The 16,543-nt window shown below is 48.5% G+C and overlaps 1 protein-coding gene across 1 annotated transcript in view; it reads right to left on the bottom strand.

Moving 5' to 3' along the window:
* The window catches only part of macrod2 (mono-ADP ribosylhydrolase 2), a 1,280,596-nt gene that overhangs the window by 111,526 nt on the left and 1,152,527 nt on the right, over positions 1-16,543 (bottom strand). The gene's annotated exons all lie outside the window — the stretch shown is intronic.

The raw sequence follows: 16,543 nt of genomic DNA, 5'->3' as shown, positions 1-16,543 counted from the left end.
AAACTTTTCATCCTCCATTCATCAGGACAAATGCAAGAATGCCAAATTTGAAATGATTGCACCAATTTATACTACAGGAGAAAAGGGTTGCCAATGCAACTCTGATTGGCCAAGGTTTTGTCATGTGTTTACCTATGTTGTACAGGATTAGAAACAGGACTTACAAATAACAAATTACACACAAATTTTTATGCTGCTGTCCAAAGTTATTTTGAGCACGAGATTTACAGTTAGCTATATTTATCGTCACTTGGTAGAACAGAACTTGAGTATTGCTGAAAAAAGACATGCTGTCGAAGCTTCTGATGGTTAGCACTATGGCTTCACAGCACCAGGGTCCCATGTTCGATTCCCGGCTTGGATCACTGTCTGTGCGGAGTCTGCACGTTCTCCCCATGGCTGTGTGGATTTCCTCCGGGTGCTCCGTATTCCTCCCACAAGTCCCGAAAGATGTGCTTGTTCGGTGATTGGACATTCTGAATTTCACACCAGAAAATACTTTGCAATTACCCCTTGATTACTGGGTGCGATTTAATGGGATAGTTCCTAAGTGTGGTAGTGATTGGGAACTGCCGCACGCTTTCTGATGGCCTGGTGAGCAGTCACCACTATAAAACATTAATTGGACCACAGGCTTCATGCCGCAAATGACTGTCCCACAAGCTGATTCCCTGGGATTGCACTCACCATCCCCGTGCTAACAAGGGAGAGCAGCACTTAAACAGCACTTACACAGCCAACCCCATATAGCCCACACCGATGCCACCGAGGAGATGAGCCCCCCGATTTGGAGATTCCGAACTGGGCAGACTGTTGAACGCGGTAGAGGTTCGACAGGATGCCATGTTCTCTCGAGGGTCTTGGAGGATCAGCCACAGGGCAGCCAGTGCCAACTGCGAGGAGGTGGCAGCAGCCATCAACTCAGGGAGCATCACCAGGAGGACTGGCATCCTGTGCCGTAAGGAGGTCAATGGCCTCCACCGGACCCCGAGCTCCCCTCACTCCATGAGGATGCGCCACCCCCTCTCAATGCCTCCCCTGAGTCCCCGTAGGAGAAGTTGGCTCCCAACAGATGGGAGAGGGTCCAGACAGGGGCGGGGTGCCAGAGATCAGAGTCTTCAGTCGCAGGGGTGGCCAAGGACAGATCGGTCACCAAGGTAGAGGTTGGCGTACGGTGCAGAGGTGAGGTTCCACCGGTCCCGACCCAGATGACCTGTTCCTGAGTTACTAATGCCATGCAGAATGGCTCAGCCCTCCCACTGACCACATGTCCATTCTCCCACAGGATTCTCATCTAACGATGCTGGCCCATCCGGGGTGTCGTGTCCCCCCCATCCCCCCAGGTGTTCTCTCTCTCTCTCTCCCCCCTCCCCCCCCCCCCCCCCAACCGCCTCTGAGCACACCACCATATTTGCTGCACAGCTGACATATCCACCCTTCACTCGCGCAGAGACACACGCCTCGGTGGGTGACAGTAGTGATCAGGCTTCCGGGGCACAATCTGGTGAGCACCACACAGTTGCTGATGCACATCAGGTGGAGACAGGAACCCCCAGGCGAGACAGCAGTCGGAGGTCTGCTGGATCCCAGGACCTATCTGGGTCCCAGTCAGTTGTTGAGCCTCTGGTTTCCTTGGAGCTGATGTAGTCGACAGGATGCAGCCGTGTTATTGAGAGGGAGATAGTGACACTCCAGCAGGTCCATAGATTGGAGGAGTCCCAAAGGCTAAGGGCGTAGGAGAGGGTGGCGGCAATGCGTGGCACAGAGGCCAACACTACTAGGGGTGGCAACGCAGTGGAGAGCCTGGTACACGACGCTAGCTGCATTAATGGAGATGTCCAAGCCGTAGCTCAGTCAGTGACAGCCATGGCTGAACACCTTGACAGCATGGTCCAGTCATGCAGGGACCTGACCCAGTACCAGGTCAAGATTAATGAGACACTGCGGGGGAAGGGGAATGACGGATGCGGCCACGTCCTGTGTGAAGTGGGTGAGGCTGAGGGCCTCACTGGCCCTCCGGGCTTCCTGGAACCTCGTCACTGCCACCTGTCCTCCATCTTCCGGCTGGTCCTGCAGGCCCTCCCTCGGCTCGTCCTGCAGCCTCTCCTGGTCCGGCTCCTCCTTGTCCTCCTCCTCAGAGGTGGCCACATGTTCCACCCCCTCCACCACGTTGCACTGCTGCTCTGCCAGGTTGTGGAGGGCAGGGCAGATCACCATAAAGCCGGCGACCGTCCAGGGGTTATACCGCAGTGCACCACCAGAGTAGTCGAGGCATCAAAACTGCATTTTGAGCAATCCAATGCAGCGCTCAATGGCAGTTCAGGTGGCCACATGGGCCTTGTTATATCGGGTCTCTGCATCAGTCTCCAGCCTCCCTACTGCCATCCTTAGCGGTTACCCCTTATCCTGGGATAATCCTCGAAGAGGCAAGGGATATCCGACTGCCCTAGGTGATAGCTGTTGTGCACACCACTTCATGTGGTGGTCACACATGAGTTGGATGTTCACGAAGTGGAACCCTTTCCTGTTGATGTAGAGCACGCCCAGGCGGCTCGGTAAGTGCAAGGCGACATGCGTGCCATCTGTTACCCCCTGGACTTTGGGCATGCCGGCGATGGCGGAGAAACCTGCTGCCCAGCCATCCTGTTGGGCATGGCCCATGTCAAAGTTTCTATAGTTCGCTGCCCTGGAAAACTGAGCATCCGTGACCTCACGGATGCACTGTGGACTGTAGCTGGTGAGTTGGGAAGGCCGTGATGTAGTGATATTGCCACTGGGCTAGTGATCCAGATACCCAGAGTACTGCTCTGGGGCCCCAGGTTCAAATCCCGCCACTGCAGGTGGTGAAAAATTTGAAGTCAATAAAAATCTGGTGATGACCATGAGACCATTGTCGATTGTCGTAAAAACCCATCTGGTTCACGAATGTCCGTCAGGGAAGGAATTCTGCCATCCTTACCTAGTTTGACCAACATGTGACTTCAGATCCACAGTAATGTGGTTGACTCTTAACTGCCCCTCAAGGGTAATTAGGGATGGGCAATAAATGCTGGCACAACCTGCGAAGCCCACTTCCCATGAACGAATAAAACAAAATAAGACCCCGCTCGAGTCCTGGAATGATCCTGAGGCGTATATGTTCAGGGCTGTGGTGACATTGACGGCCACTGGGAGTGGGTTTCCTCCTCCTCCAATTGGAACGAACCGTCTCCTTGTTTTATTTTATAAATTTAGAGGACCCAATTGTTTTTTTTCCAACTAAGGGGCAATTAGGTGTGGCCAATCCACTTACCCTGCACATCTTTGGGTTGTGGGGGTGAGATCCATGCAAACACAGGGAGAATGTGCAAACTCCACACGGACAGTGACCCGGGATCGGGATTGAACCCAGGTCCTTGACGCTGTGAGACAGCAGTGCTAACCACGGCACCACGGTGCCACCTCACCGTCTCCTTGTTGAAGTGGAGCCTGCTGCGACACATGCTGTCCATTATTTGTTCGAAAGACCAGCAACGCCTGTACACCTTGGGCTGTCGCTGGCCTCCATCTCTGGGTCCCTCTGTGACCTAATTGGTGGCCGGGTCCTCAGGGTGTGAGGCGGGGCCCTGCACCCAGGCCACCACCTCAAGCCCCTGTCGACACTGCTGCTGCCGCCTCCTATGTCACCTGCCCTCCTGGCCTGCCAGCAGCACCACAAAGTTTCTATGGTACCAAGATATCATCCATTCTGTGTGATATCTGTAAGGAATCCGAGAGGGTATTAGACTGACAACCAGCAGGACCTTCCTCCCAGGACCCTTCCTTCCCCCATTGCTTCTCCTCCCACCCCCATTGCTCCCTCCACCCCACCAAATCCCCTGCCGTCCAAACCACCCTTCCATGCACCCTTGGCTGCAGCGGGGGTTCCTGCTCACCGGATCCCAGACCCTGAACCCCAGACACCCACATGTAATGTTACCTGGACCAGGCGCTGCTCCCCTCCCCGGTGCACATACCCACGCTCTGGTCGTCAATATGTCCCCGGTTCTGGGGCCCAGCCCTTGGATGTTCGGCTGTCGGTTGCTGCGTTTGTGGTGTTGCCTCCCGCAGTGTCAATGCATCCCGGTCTGACAGGGATGCTAGGCAATAACTTCCACATGATATATGGCACACCTACACATGGAGATCCACTTGGGAAGGGTGAAATGCTCACTTAACTATTACTGCCAATTCCCATTTAGCAAAAGCATTCAGTCGTGCGGCCAGAAGCATCCGCGGCCAGTGGGAGTTATGGGTGGTCAGTGGTTCTGGCCTGGTACACTGGCAGTGAGACTCAAGTAGCAGTGAGAAGGAGAGGAACCAATGTTAATGAGGAAGGCAATGGATGGAGGGAAGTGGTAATTACTGATAGTGAAGGATGTAAGGAATTGAGGATTTTAAAAAAATGTAATGTACTGGTTTGAACATGGAACTCTCTACCACATGAGAACATGGATAGATTCAGGACAAAGCTGGATGAACACAGGAGCCTGTGAGAAACTAATAGCAGACTATGTTGATGGGTTAGATGAAGAGGGCGGGAAGAGGATCATGTGGAGCCTAGATGCCAGCCATGGATCAGATGGGCAGATAGGTCTGTTTCTGTTATGTAAACACTGTGTAAACTATTAATACCAGTCTTATTTCATTTCTCTTAGGTTTGATTCACTGAGGTTAGATTCACTGAGGTTAGAACATATCATCTGGCGGCAACAAAAACTACTCTCGATAATTCAGAAAAAATAATCAATAACCACTCTGATCCAAGCGAGACAAGCAGACACAGTAGCTCAAACCCTTAAACCTAATACATCATTAATAAACAGCCTCTTTTAAATTTCCCTGTATAACATATTTATAAGGCTCACTGTATTTTAATTTATTGCTTAAGTAAATATTGCTACAGAACAACCTTGTCTGAAAAATCCTGAGACAGATCTCCAGGACAAATAATTGTGTCATCTAATATAATTAATCAGACGCAGCTTCGATTATTTTTTAATTGCGCTTGCAAACAATATTTCCTAATTTAGAAAAATCAGATAATAAGATAATCAGCCTCAACTTAGTTGAACACTATGGAGTCTTTGGGGATTACAACAGATGCGGAAATTAGTTGAATTGAGTCCGGAAGGCATCCATTCTTTGGAATATTTATATCTGTTCCAAATCACAACTTGGGTGCATGAGCAGTGACAAATGCTAAATTCGGCAATGAAATGAGCTTCAGCAAACAGCAGAATGAGGTTGTTCGGTTTTCTCAGTGACCACAAGCTCAGCGGCACAGTCACCATTTGTCTTCTTTGCCACTGTCTTAAAGGGAGATATAAAGTGATGCATGTTCGGAATACTGAAAGGGTCTCGTTTTCCATACTTCACAGTTATGGGGAGCTGACACACAACAGAGATAATCCTGTATCCAGTGGGCCAGGGCCAGGATGGAGTAAGATAAATGTACATTGCTGCATGATGAATGATAAAATGAAAGGCAAGGCAATGTACATGCAAATCCAACGAAGAAACAAAGAATGTATTAAGCCCACAGCAACGACATTAATATTTAATATGCAATTTCATGTACGATCTGCTACTTCTAAAGGAGTCCATCAAGAATAGATATGAGGAAGTGTCACTAGGACAAGTTCGGCTTGCGTGAACCGAGGCTACAGACACAGCAATTGCTTATATACTGACGCCCAATGTTACTAATCAGCATGAATTCATCAAAGTGGTCCTTTTCAGGAGCCTAGTACATTGCAGGGTCCCATTGTTAGGGTTTCCAGCAGAAAAAATAACATTTCTGTCAATGTAAAACTCGTCAAAGAGATGCTGTAGTTTTTCGACAATTTTACAGGAGGATTGAGAGGCTGATTATCTCATTTTAATATCTCCATGAGGTAGCTGTCTGCTCAGTTTTAAATTATTAACTACATGGCAGATTAAAACCAGGGTTTGAGCATTATCAAGGGAAAAAAATTGCTAGTTCTGCTTTATCCCCAATAATGATGAAAAAGTGAGATACTGTGTGTTTGAAAGGGCATATAATGCACACTGTGGGAGTGCTGAGATGTGGGTACCTTTCACCTCTCTCGGTGTGTGCTACCTATCTCCATCACATCACTGTGGAAAAGAGTCGAACACAAACCAACACACATTAGAGTTTCCAAACAGAGGAAATAGGAGCAGGAACAGACCTTACAGTCCCTTGAGTCTGCTCTGCCATTCAATAGTATCATGACTGGCCAACCTGAGCAACAGCTCCCTGCACTATTACCATAATGCTGAATTCCCCAAGTGCCCAAAATGTCATCAACCGTTATCTTGAATATCAACATCCACAGTCTCTGAGATAAATAATTGCAAAGGTACACAACCCTCTGAGTGAAGAAAGTGCTTCTCACCGCAGTCCTGAATGACTGCTCCCAATTATCCTGAGACTGTGACCTCCTAGTTCTAGATTCTCCACTTGGGGAGTACATCCTCCCAATGCATCTTCCCTGTCAAACACCTGGAGAATGTTATATCTTTACTGGAGACCACCACTCAGTTTCCTGAACTCAAAGAAACATAAACCTAGTCTACTCGACATGGGTTGGGTGAAGCTCTGCTTTGACCGAGAAAGAAAAAAATGAAATGACACCCGTCTACTGTTGCCAAACCAGATTGGATGTATTCTTGACGTTTGATCACAGGACCTCCAGCTGCACCACCCCCTCCACTTCACCGGCCATTGGCTGTTCCACATGTCCATCTTCCTGGTGCCACACTTATGTCATGAGAATATCACTTTAAGAAATGTTTGGCTGCTCATGTTACTGCAGTGATGTCAGAGTGTGGGTGGAGCTGAGCTCTGGCTCTGCTTTTTAGTTTCACTTTGACAAACGCTTGGGTGTGTCTGTGTCTTTTTGGTTTCGTTTTTCAGTGTTGGAGCTGAAGCCAGACAAAGCAGATGTACTGCTGTTCTCTCTGCCACGAATAGACTATCTCTTGATCATTTGATGAATTCAGAATTATAAATGTTCTCCATAGTGAATGTAAACCTGATGTGCTTCTGTTGAAAGGCGTTTCTTTTGTCTTCTGGATGTTGTTTGGGAAGTTATTAAGGATTACTTAGTGTTGTATTCTTTGGGGGTTGTATTTGAATTGATGGTTGCTAGGATGTTCACTGTATGTTTTAAAAAGGTTAACTTGAGTTCATAGAATAAACATTATTTTGCTTTAAAAAATACTTTTCCATTTTTGCTGTACCACACCTGTAGAGTGGGCCATGTGCTCCCCATACCACAATCTATTAAAAGTTATAGGTCAGGTGAACTCCAAGATACACTTTGGTGTTCTCTAAACCCTGACCCATAACACTTACCCCATGGCCAAGTGGGAAGCGTAAAGTAAAAACACTCATGGTTGTCCATTTTGATGATGCTGGACTCTCAGTCAAACAGGCATTTTCTCTCCCTCTCTAATTTTTGTGAGAAAGAAACAAAAGTATTTAAAAAATACCTTTTAAACACATAGGGTGTGGTTTTACGGCTGATTCGCACTTGAGGACGAGAGGCCAAAATCGAGAACCGCGTCGGATGCGATCGGTTTGTGATATAACTGGCCCGCTCCCATTGGCGAAATCAGGATCCTACCGTGGCATGGCAAGAAACTAATATTGCCACTTAAAGCCAACCTTGATATAATTAATGGGACCGACCCCCTATCTAACAGCCCCCTGTGATCTAACCGCCTCCCCAGCATGTGGGCGGCGATTAGTATTCCTTTTTAAAAACGTGAAGCTGGCAGAATGGCTGCTGCGGGAACCCCAGGAGGTGAGTAGCCATCCTCACCCCTGGGCAATGAGCCCGGGGGGCACTGGAGTTGCTGCCCGAGTGCTCGGTGGGGGTTGAGGGGGTCGGTGTCTCAGCGTTCGCTGGTCCGCCTTGCCACCCCCGGATCATGTGTATCCATCACGGGGGCAACACCAGCTCCTACTGACCACCCATAACTCCCACTAATCATGGAGGCCTCTGGCCACGTAGTTAAGGGAGCACGTCACACCTCCCAAGTGGATACTGTCGGTAGGCTTGCCATGTAGCACGTGGGGGTTATTGCCTAGCATTTCAATCAGACTGTAATGCCTGAACAATGCAGGAAGCAACACCATGAATGCAGCAGCTAACATCCGAAACCCAAGGGGCTGGGCCCCAACATTTTGGACATTTCTGTGACCAGAGGCAAGGTGAGCACCAGTGACAGGACGAGCCCTGGTCCAGGTAATATTTTGTTCAGGGGTCTAGGGTACAGGGTGTGGGGTCCAGTGAAAGGGGCCCACGGTGCGGCCAGGGCTGCGTGGTCAGGGCATGTTGCGGACTTGGCACCATGTAGAGAAAGAGGATACCCGTCCTGGTGGCTGTCAAGGTCACCACAGCCCTGAACCTCTATGCCTCAGGATCATTCCAGGGCTCGAGCAGGGAATTGTGTGGTATCTCACAAGCTACAGCCCACAAGTGCATCCGCAAAGTCATTTGCCGGGCAGCTGACTATATAAACTTTGACCTGGACTGAGCCCAACAGAATGTCCAGGCGCAGGATTCTCTGCCATCAACGGGGTTCCCCAGGTCCAGAGGGCAATTGATGGCACGCATGTCGCCTTCCACCGGGAGTGCCCTACATCAACAGCAAGAGTTTCCAATAAACATACATCCAACTTGTGTGCGACCACATGAAGATCATGCACGTGTACACGCTTCCTAGGGAGTGTGCATGACAGCTACATCCTGGGGCAGTCGCACATCCCCAGCCTCTTCAAGGATCATCCCAGGGTGGCCAGTTGGCTCTCAGGGAGGAGGGCTGAGGACCTGGCTAGTGGCGCCAGTACAGAGGCCGGTCACTGATGCGGAGATCTGGTACAATGAGGCCCATGCAGCTACCTGTCATTGGGCAGTGTATCGCACAATGCAAAAAGTGATTCCAATAACTTGACTGCTCTGATGATGCACTCAGAATGCCCCCTAGATGGTTGCCCACTTCATGGTGGTCTGCTGTGCCCTTCACTATCTAGCACAGCAGTGGGGCGACGTGCTGGAGGTGCATGGGGACGAAACATACAGCCACATTTGAGGACGAGGAGGCGAATGATCAGGAGGGGCTGGAGGGCCGGCATGGGGAGGACCCGCAGGACCAACCAGAGGATAGAAGACAGAAGGCACCGGCAAGGATCCGGCATGCCAGGATTGAGCCCGGCTGCCCCTGCATCATCTAGCTTTGCCAGCCCTGGTGGCTCCCCAATGTCTGCAGCATGGTGTCTACACCCTAAGCGATGCTCATCAGCGACTGGGTCATGCTCTGAGCCACCCTGGGACATGCTCCGCAGTCTCTCATAAAGCTCCACCTGGGACTGGGACATGTTCCTCAACAACTGGGACATTTGTCGAGGTGCTCAGCCATGGCCGTCACTGACTGAGCCACACTTTGGACATCTCCACTCATGCTGCCTATTTTGTGCGCCAGGCTCTCCACTGTGGTTGCCACCCTAGCAGTAGTGACCTCGGTGCCACTCATTGCCGGTGCCATGTCCTGCACCCGTGGCCCTGGGACTCCTCCAATCGGCTACGGACCTGCTGGAGTGCTGCTGACATTCCCCTCCGAATATCACGGCCGCACCCTATTGTCTATATCTGCTCCAGGCAAACCTGGTCCAGAGGTTCAGCATCTGACTGGGACCCAGCTGGGTCCTGGGATCCAGCAGACCACCGAGTGGGCATTCCTGCCTCCACCCCCGCGACTTCCATAGCCCGTGCCTCGTAGGGTAACAGAGCACCTAGAACATAGAACATAGAACAGTACAGCACAGAACAGGCCCTTCGGCCCTCAATTTGTGCCGAGCCATGATCACCCTACTCAAACCCACATATCCACCCTATACCCATAACCCAACAACCCCCTCCCCCCCTTAACCTTACTTTTATTAGGACACTACGGGCAATTTAGCATGGCCAATCCACCTAACCCGCACATCTTTGGACTGTGGGAGGAAACCGGAGCACCCGGAGGAAACCCACGCACACAGGGGGAGGACGTGCAGACTCCACACAGACAGTGACCCAGCCGGGAATCGAACCTGGGACCCTGGAGCTGTGAAGCATTTATTGGATTGGATTTGATTTGTTTATTGTCACGTGTACCGAGGTACAGTGAAAAGTATTTTTCTGCAAGCAGCTCAACAGATCATTCAGTACATTGGAAGAAAGGGAATTGAACAGAATTCAAGAAAGTACATGAGAAAACATAATAGGGCTACACAATATATACAATGTAACTACATAAGCATTGGCATCGGATGAAGCAGACAGGGTGTAGTATTAATGAGGACAGTCCATAAAAGGGTCGTTTAGGAGTCTGGTGACAGTGGGGAAGAAGCTGTTTTTGAGTCTGTTCGTCCGTGTTCTCAGACTTCTGAATCTCCTGCCCGATGGAAGAAGTTGGAAAAGTGAGTAAGCCGGGTGGGAGGGATCCTTGATTATGCTGCCTGCTTTCCCCCGGCAGCGGGAGGTGTAGATGGAATCGATGGATGGGAGGCAGGTTCGTGTGATGGACTGGGCGGTATTCACGACTCTCTGAAGTTCCTTGCGGTCCTGGGCCGAGCAGTTGCCATACCAGGCTGTGATGCAGCCCGAGAGGATGCTCTCTATAGCGCATCTGTAAAAGTTGGTAAGGGTTAATGTGGACATGCCAAATTTCCTTAGTTTCCTGAGGAAGTAAAGGCGCTGTTGTGCTTTCTTGGTGATAGCGTCGACATGAGTGGACCAGGATAGATTTTTGGTGATGTGCACCCCTAGGAATTTGAAGCTGCTCACCATCTCTACCTCAGCTCCGTTGATGCTGACAGGGGTGTGTACAGTACTATGCTTCCTGAAGTCGATGACCAGCTCTTTAGTTTTGCTGGCATTAAGGGAGAGATTGTTGTCATTGCACCACTCCACTAGGTTCTCTATCTCCCTCCTGTATTCAGACTCGTCGTTGTTCGAGATCCGGCCCACTATGGTCGTATCGTCAGCAAACTTGTAGATGGAGTTGGAACCAAGTTTGCCATGCAGTCGTGTGTGTACAGGGAGTAGAGTAGGGGGCTAAGTACGCAGCCTTGCGGGGCACCGGTGTTGAGGACTATTGTGGAGGAGGTGTTGGTGTTCATTCTTACTGACTGTGGTCTGTTGGTCAGAAAGTCAAGGATCCAGTTGCAGAGTGGAGAGCCAAGTCCTAAGTTTTGGAGCTTTGATATGAGCTTGGCTGGGATTATGGTGTTGAAGGCGGAGCTGTAGTCAATAAATAGCAGTCTGATGTAGGAGTCCTTGTTTTCGAGATGCTAACCACCATGCTACCCTGCTGCCCCTACCTCCTCTGGACTGGACCTTATCCATCAATCTGGCCATATCTGCATCTCCAAATCGTGGGACTGGTTTCCTTGGAGCATGGCTGCATGCTGTGTGGGGTTTGCTCTGCGGGATTGGTTGCAGTGCTGCTCCCCCTTGTTGGCGGGGAGCTGGTGGGGCCTCACCAAGTGGACCAATAACATTTGATACCGGTGACGGCCTCGCTGGATCGACCATTGAGAAGTTCACGGCAGTTCCTGCTCGCTACCAAACTTAGAAACGTTTCCATTAAATCGCGGCCATAATTTTTGTATTGCCCTTATAATGTTTCTTCTCTGTTTACTTGAGGCAATGTGAATCTTCAACTCCTGAAGACTTGAGGGAAATCCTGGAGTGTTGCCAGCTCTATATTAGTCTCAAGACACCATGGACCTGATGGCGGCTAACTATGCGTTGAAGTATGAACAGAAAAAACTTAAAGATGGTGCATTGAGATAAAGATTTACTTTGAGGAAACAGGAAAAAAAAAAGAAAGATGAAAAACCAAAACCTCTACTGTTAGATGTGATTCCGCGATTGGGCAGCACTTGCTGAATAATCCTAAATACACTAATCACTATACCAACAACCAATTTAAGATAATCAGTTGAAATTATAATGTTGCTTATTTGCACTTGCTAGAAGTGATATACATTCATCTGCAGGAACCCGTTCTCTGTAAACAAAAGTAATATCCTCAAGCCTTGCTGCTTTTTTTGAAATACCCGAGTGCTTGGAGAACCTATAGTCTCCTGTTGCTTTCACCATGCCAATGCCTGGCCAATCAGAGTTAATTTGCCAACAAATTAGCACCTGCATTATATATTGCTGTGATCGTTTGAAATTTGGCATTCTTTTTTAAAAAATGTAATTCATTACAAACATGCATCAAAACAGGTTACAGCAAATAAACACCCTGGGAAGCATACCTCCCAGCAATCAACTGCGCAGGAGATTTGGCATTCTTGAGTTTGTCCTGATGAGTGCAATACTAAAAGCTTTGGCAACATGTTTCTTTTCAAAGCAATATTTAAGAAAAAAACATGAACATAAATCATAAAGGGGCTGGACAGAATAGATAGGTAGTAAATGTTTCCGCTCGTAAAAGGATCAAAAATAAGGCAGCACAGCTTCAAAGTGATGTTGAAAAAAACACAAATGCATGTGAGAAAATAGTTTGCACACAGCGAGCGGTTTGGGTCTGGAAGTGTGGTGGAGGCTGGTTCAATTGAGATGATTATTGAAATAGAAACAATGTGCAGCGGTACAAGGAAAAGGCAGGGGAATGGCACTGTCAAAATGCTCATTCGAAGAGGTGGTGCACACACAATGGGCTGAAGAGCCTCCGTCTGCACCATAACAATTCTTAGTTTTCAAACAGAGGGAGATTCAAAAGTTGTTGAAGGTTTTAACCGTAACATCGAGGAAGAGAAATGTTCAGTTACACCATGTAAAAGTTTGCTCTGAAAAGTGCAGTTGCTACCTTTAAAGAGTTCCTGAGAAGAATTCCAGATGACAGGAATGGTATGCTGCTTAAAACATGAGGCCTATCTGTTCTTCCAGGCAATGCATTTCAAGGTGAGAACTGCTCTTTTCGGAGCAAAATTATGCCTGGCTTAACCATAAATTTGCCTTTCTCAGAGGGCGACTTGTTATTTGGGTGGGGGCTGAGTGGGCCAGCAGTGGAGTAATAGGTTGCTCATGAAGATCAACATGCCCTGAAATGTCCTAAAAACGTTTCCCACCGACTTGCTTAAAAATCCACAGCTGCAAGACAGAGTTGCTTCATTTGCCTTCACAGTGGTACAGTTGCTAACGTTAAAGTAGTGCGAGCGACCAGACCACCAGGAAAACACCGGTGCAGCATTTGTAACCATGTGCAACCTGCATTCTATAGGAGCAGACTAGGGGGACAAGCAGGTTGGAGAGGATGAGTGACTGGGTCTTTCACTTTACCCTCAAGGCAAGTCTTATTCATTTTCTTTTACGTGCACAGCATTATGAACACTCCAGGACCTTTCGGGGGTCTGAGCAGTTTCTTCTCTCTAATATAGTGCTCCAGAGTGATGTGTTCAGAGGGTAAACTACCTTCTCCTGAGATTGCCTGACTGAGCTACTGCTGGGAGGGATGTGATGCGATGGAAGACAATTTAAAATTTTCTATTGGGATAACCCTGAGAGCTGAAATCAGAATCAAGTGTAGGTCTTTGTTGAAAATACAAAGGAGTGTTTCCAAAAGCTTCAGAAATCACTGACAAAGTTTCTGCACTCGTTTGACTCACATACAACTCACATCGATTATGACCATTTGATCCTGCGCTTTATAAATCTCAGTTTAGAATACCCTGAGGATATTAGCAGCAAATGCTACGCTCCTGGCTGTCACCCTGAAATATGCAACTATAACCAAGGGGGAACCTTGCTTGGCCGATCGCTGGAAGATTTAAGATAGAGGTTCCCAAATTGTGGGCCGCAACCCCATTGGGGTCACAGAAACAGCATATAGGATCGTAAGCACTCCTCTGTTATGTTTTAAGGGGGGTTGTTTTATTTCTCAGTAGAGACAATGGACAACAAGGTTGCCACACCGTAGGTTACTTAACCAGCTGTCAGGATTTATTTACAGAGGTGATACTTGATCACAGACTAAGACAGAAGACCAGGGAAAATCTTCAAATGCCTCAGGTGATGTCACTCCATAATTATGTGTCATGCTATATACAGAGGCATTGGTTACAATACATAACATCCCTCCCCCTTTACTCCTGTAGTGGAACAACTAAGATTACTTTCAACTTTTACTCATATATATATATATTTATATATATGTAAATCAGTCCAAGGGTCTTTTCGGTGGATGTTGGTTCTGCTGAAGCAGAATCAGTCATTCAGGAGTCTTTGTTTTCACACTCAGTCGTCTGTTTTCTATCTTGTTTTATTCATTTATGGGATGTGCGCATTGCTGGTTAGGCTAGCATTTATTGCCCATCCCTAGTTGCCCTTCAGAAGGTGGTGGTGAATTGCCTTCTTGAACCGCTGCTCCTTCAGGTGTAGGTACACCCACTATGCTGTTCAGGTGAGATTTCCAGGATTTTGTCCCAGCGACAGAGAAGGAACAGTGATATATTTCCAAATCAAGATGGTGAGTGACTTGGAGGGGAACCTCCAGGTGGTGGATTTCCCACGTATCTGCTGCTCTTGTCCTTCTAGATGGTAGTGGTCGTGTGTTTGGGAAGTGCTGTCAAATGAACCTTGGTGAGTTACTTCAGTGCATCTTGTAGATCAGGGGTGGGCAAACTACGGCCCGCGGGCCGCATGCGGCCCGCCAAAGGTATTTCTGCGGCCCACCAAGTCATTAAAAAAAAAAAAAAAAAAAAATTTTTTTAATTAAAATTTTTTTTTTTTTTTTTTTTTTAATTTTTTTTTTAAAGGTTAATGGGTGGGGGGGCTGTTGGGTTACTTACTGGTATAGGGTGGATATGTTGACTTGAGTAGGGTGATCATTGCTTGGCACAACGTCGAGGGCCGAAAGGCCTGTTCTGTGCTGTACTGTTCTATGTTCTATATGAGGCGCCCAGAATCATAACCGGGTGAAGTAATTATTTTACTTAATATACTATGCGGCCCTTTGTGAATTGTGAATTTCTGAATGCGGCCCTTGCACGCAAAAGTTTGCCCACCCCTGTTGTAGATGGTACACACGGCTGCCACTGTTCGTCAGTGGTGGAGGGTTTGAATGTTTGTGGAAGAGGGAGCAATCAAGCGGGCTGCTTTGTGTCGATGGTGTCGAGCTTCTTGAGTGTTGTTGGAGCTGCACTTATCCAGGCAAATGGAGAGTATCCCATTACACTCCTGACTTGTGCTTGCAGATGGTTGACAGGCTTTTATTTTGGGGGAGGTGGGTCAGGAGACGAGTCACTCACTGTAAGATTCCTTGCCTTTGACCTGCCCTGGTAGCCACAGTATTAATGTGGCTAGTCCAGTTTAGTTTCTGGTCAATGGTAACCCCCAGGATGTTGTTTGTGGGGGGGTTCCCCGATGGTAATGCCATTGAATGTCAGGGGTTAGATCCTGGTTAGATCCTCTCTTGTAGGAGATGGTCATTGCCTGACACTTGTGTGGCGCGAATGTAACTTGCCACTTGTCAGCCCAAGCCTGGATATTGTCCAGGTCTTGCTGCATTTGGACATCAACTGCTTCATTATCTGAGGAGTCGCGAATGGTGCTGAACATTATGCAGTCAGCCGCAAACATTCCCACTTCTGACCTTATGATGGAAGGGAGGTCATTGATGAAGCAGCTGAAGATGGTTGGGCCTAGGACACTACTCTGAGGAACTCCTGCAGTGATGACCTGGAGCTGAGATGATTGACCGCCAACCACCACAACCATCTTCCTTTGTGCCCGGTATGACTCTAACCAGCGGAAAGTTTTCCCTCTGATTCCCATTGACTTCAGTTCAGTGAGGGCTCTTTGATACCATACTCAGTCAAATGCTGCTTTGATTTCAAGGGCAGTTACTCTCACCTCACCTCTGCCATTCTGCGCTTTCGTCCATGTTTGAACCAAGGCTGTAATGGGGCCAGGAGCTGATTGACCCTGGTGGACTCCAAACTGAGCATCCATTAGCAGGTTATTGCCAAGTAACTGCAGCTTGATAACAGTGTTCATGACTCCTTCCATCACTTTCCTGATGATGGAGAGGAGACTGATAGGGCGGTAATTGGCTGCGTTGGATTTGTCCTGTTCCTTGTGTATAGGACACACCTGGGGAAATTTTCCACATTGACGGGTAGATGCCAGTGTGGTAGCTGTATTGGAACAGCTTGGCTAGGGGTGCGGTGTGGTAGTATGACTAGGGAGATTACGGTACCTTAGAACCATGCTGCCATTGGTGCAGAAGACTCGCTGCCCATTGGCTCAGGCAAGTCATGTGCCTCTCTGCCAATTGGCTGAGGCTAGTCATGTGACTACCCGCCGATTGGCTGAGAGGTTGGTAGCTCCGCCTACGAGGCAGGGTATAAGAACCCGTACCGGCTGGCAGTCGGCCTTTCTCTGTACGTTTACTGCCGGACACACATCTAGTGTATTAAAGCCTGTTGTTTGGAACTACTTCACGACTCGAGTCCAAT

Source organism: Scyliorhinus canicula, chromosome 1 (genome assembly GCF_902713615.1).
Source record: "Scyliorhinus canicula chromosome 1, sScyCan1.1, whole genome shotgun sequence".
Taxonomy (NCBI): domain Eukaryota; kingdom Metazoa; phylum Chordata; class Chondrichthyes; order Carcharhiniformes; family Scyliorhinidae; genus Scyliorhinus; species Scyliorhinus canicula.
The sequence above is the reverse complement of the archived record's forward strand: the minus strand, read 5'-3'. Positions and strand labels throughout refer to the sequence as shown.